Source organism: Apium graveolens, chromosome 9 (assembly GCF_009905375.1).
Source record: "Apium graveolens cultivar Ventura chromosome 9, ASM990537v1, whole genome shotgun sequence".
NCBI classification, from domain to species: Eukaryota; Viridiplantae; Streptophyta; class Magnoliopsida; order Apiales; family Apiaceae; genus Apium; species Apium graveolens.
This window is the reverse complement of record NC_133655.1, coordinates 198,890,746-198,894,997: the sequence shown is the minus strand read 5'-3', so window position 1 is coordinate 198,894,997 and position 4,252 is coordinate 198,890,746.

The window sequence follows — 4,252 nt, the reverse complement described above, 5'->3', positions numbered from 1 at the left end:
TATACAGTTATAAACTGGAACTCTGTGTATATTATACATGTCAGAGGATTTCAAAGATTGTGAAAAGTATATATGTATGTATATACTGAATATTTTGCGACTTGGTCGCGTTAAGATATCAACTTGGTTCATTTCTTCTTAACCAAGACTTTCTTGAGTACTATGAGAATGCTCATATATTGTAAATTATCATACATACTATTTCGGTGGGCTTGTTACTAACCCTTGCTTTCTTCTTTCATCACACAATATCAGATAGACAAGATGAACAAGACCAAGCTCCCAATTCGCGAGCGGATAGGAAACGTTCCGCAGTTTCCTATAGGCGTTGATGTCGCTGTAACTGAGGTAGGAACTACCAATAGGCTAGGCTTTCAACTTTTGATGTACCAAACTTATGTATCTTTATGAATTGTAATAATGGCAAAGAAATGTAAATTTATTCAGAAACCCTTTTGAGGTGTAATGACTTATAATTGTGGAATAAAATGACTTGTGTTATTTTTGGTATTCATCTCCGAGACTATAACTTGTGGTGTGTGTGTATATTGTGGGGTCACAGTACGCAGTAGTTGGTTGACTATTAAGATTAAGTATTGATAAGTGAAATGGAACTCGTGACAACCCGAATCCCCGACCCCTGATTTGGGGGTGTTACAGAAATGGTATCAGAGCCAAGCGTTATAAACCTCAGAGATGATGTGGCGTTAAGATAATAAGTTCACTAAGATAATAAGAACTCTTGCCAAGTTCATATTCGGACTACCTAACGTAGTACCGACAGTTAAAACCCTTATGGGAACCCTTATAAATATCGTGATAGAAGCGTAGTTCGTTATCGTATATGGTAGCGGGACTCCGAACCCTGAGGTTGAGGAGCAACAGCGCGATGATGTTTTATTACTAATTGGAGATCGGATTGTGGATCTGATAGAGCATCCTAACGCTGGACCGGATGATGTTTATATTGAGGATGTAGCGGTTGAGGATGTTGTCCTAGAAGGGATTGTTGCTGAGGAGGATCCCGTGGAGGATCCTGACAAGAATGAATAAAGGACCACTGAGGAATTGATGACCATGGTTAGGGAAACTACTAGAGGTAGGATTGGACGGTCACTACTGGAGGTTCTTTCAAGTTTGTAAGGATAGTAGCCCCTTTAACGCGGCTTACTCGTCAGACTGAGAAGTTCGAATGGACAGAGAAATGCGAAAACAACTTTTAAGAACTGAAGCAAAGGTTGGTGACGTCCCCTCTGTTGGCGTTGCCGGATGGAAAATGAGATTTTGTGAAGTGTAGTGATGCTTCGCATAAGGAATTAAGGTGCTTCTTATACAGCACATCAAGGTAATCGCGTACGCGTCAAGACAATTAAGGGAATATAAAATTCGATATCCCCACCCATGAGCTTGGGCTCGTGGCAATAGTTTTGCCCTAAAGATTGGAGGCACTACTTGTATGGAAAGAAGTGCGAGATTTACCTAAGCCATAAGTGCTCTAGTACATTTTTACGTAGAAAGAGCTCAACATACGCTAGAGGAGGCGGTTAGAGCTAATCAAGAATTATGATTGGGAGATTCTTTATCATTCAGGGAAAGCCAATGTGGTGGCTGATGCCCTTAGTAAAAAGGAGAGACTCAAGATGATAATGTCTTTGGGAGAGTTTATAAGAGATTTTGAGAAAATGGAAATAGAAGTGAAGGTAACCGGAGCCGGTACCGAAAAGCTGTTTGAGATTGCAATACAACCCGAATTATTGGAAAAGAACATATTATGCCAGAAAAAGTGATGAATGAAGGCAGATAGCAAACAAATAGATAAGAGATTAATACCGAGAAAGATGATAAGGGAATAATGAGGTATTCCTACAAAATTTGGGTTCCAAATGTTCAAGAGCTTAAAGATGAAATCTTAGATGAAAGCTAGTTTGAGGAATAAGATTTAGAGCAAACCCTGAACGTGATAGTCAGGGAGGTCGCCATCAAGATAGAAGGAACCCATAACATAATGGAGTGGAAAAAGAGGATTTAAAACATGTAGGATGACCCCGATTATGGGGAGAATGAGGGAACGTAAGACTAAGGAAACGGGAGTCGAGTAAGGAAAGGGGACCCGAGACGGTACTCCTATACGACAAATTATGGACCTTTGTAGACAGAACTTAGACTATTATCCCCAACCACCACCCTGAGGAAACAATGCGGTGAAAAATTCTTTCAGGTTCTTTAAGTCGCTAAGCTCTCAGAGTTCCAAGGAACAAGCTGACCCAGTCGAGGCAAGAGCCTGGTTAAAGGAAATATAGGAATTATTTGAGATTCTAAATGATTGACGAATCACAAAAGACTATTTTTGTCACCCTCCTAAGAGAGAGGCCACCCGCTGGTGAAAGGCCAAGGAAGGCACGGAGCAAGAGATTATAATAAACTGATTTAAGTTCAGTCAACTGTTTTCAGGAAAGTACTTCCCAAGGTTATGGAGATAGTGTAAAAGCTTTAGAGCCAGAACAAAGGCAGACGAGTATGATAAATTATGAATCTAAGTTGTAAAAGTTATCAAGATTCGTTCTGAGGACACGAATCCAGAATGGCGGGATATTTGAAATCAATGCTTATGTTATGTTGGTTCATGAAATAATGATAAGAGAAAGGAAAATAAAAAGAAACTGAAGTGGAAAGGAATATAAAGGCAATAGAGTTTGAGGAATGATAAGGGAGTTGAGTATGAGGAAACCCTAAAGACTCGTAGCAATAGAAATAGAAAAGTATGTAATCGTCAGGATGAGGGTGATTCACCATGAGTTAAAATTGATGGTTGAAGGCATAAGAGATACATATATTTTATCCCCTGTAAGTTGGGAGGATTCGAGGAAACCTTGAGATAGTTCGAAGGATAAATAATGAGACGCGGATAGACTGAGGAGACAAGGAAGTAAGAAATTAGGAAAATTGGATGAAGGAAGTGACCTTCAAGAATGTGAAGTGTAAGACCGGTGGCTTGATACCCAGAAAAGGAGACGCCATGTATGAAAGATATCCCAACATTGAGATGACTGTTGAGATAAACAACAAAAGTAAATAAGGAATTATTAAGAAGAAGTTCACGATGAACACGACCAATATCTTCCAGAACATCCCTGTTGTCATTACCAAATTAGGAAAGCAAAGCGAAAAAAAAACCGTTGTTATCTTTTGGAGGCCATATTGATTGACCTCATTATTGAATACAGATGTTATTGTGAAATTAGGCATATACTATCGAGGTGGGAATGATTGAATAAGACACCCTTATCAGGGATATATGACTTGATTTATCCATGGAAGGATGCATGTACCTTTTTAAAGGTTGAATTAAGGATAGAACATCGGTAATTTAAAATGAATCCTAGGGGAATGCATAAAGGTTGGAATTTCACCCTTAATAGGGATAGTATGAGTTTTGACAGTATAAATTGGAAAGGATTAAGGTAATAACAACCTTTAAGGATCAGTGGAGAATTTTTTCCAGAAGTATATAGACAATGATTCTGGTATTAATAAATGGTATCTTGATATGCCCTGTATCTAGGAAATACAAGAGGAACGATTCAAGGATAACCTTAGAGGTTTTACAAGGAGAAAGGTAATATTCAAAATTCTCAAGAATAGAAATTTTGATAAAGGAAATATGACGTAATTATAATGATGCCAAGTGGGGCATGTGTTAAACCACGAGAAAGTATGGATCGAACCAGTAAAGGTCGAAATTGTTCAGGGCAATTAGGACCTAAGATAAAAGATGTCCTAAGTATGATCGAGAGTCAGTCGTGACAATGATTAACATCTAAAGACTAAGGCAATGACTTATGGAAAAATGGTGATTTTTTTTTCTTTCTCACCAGGACTTAAGAAAAGCATTTTCACATAAGCAGTGATTGAAATGAGGTAGAAAATTTAGTTGAAGGTGGTTAAAAGACATTGATTATAAGGAACTATTACTATCAGGAAAGGCCAATGAGGTGGCCGACACTCTAAGTGCAAGAGAGTAATTATAGGCGCTCGTGCCAGAGGAATGCGGTGATAATGGTTGAAGCCATGAAGGTTGTATTATGGTTTGGAAGATTGACATTCCTTCTGATGACTGTGCAATACCCAACCGTAATAGTAGTTGGTAAAGGTTTAATTCGTGTAATCGCCATGAGCGGGCTATCTATCTTAGAAGGAACTACCTTGAGAATAAGCCAGGACCATGTTCAAAAAGGACTAAATGAACCATTGA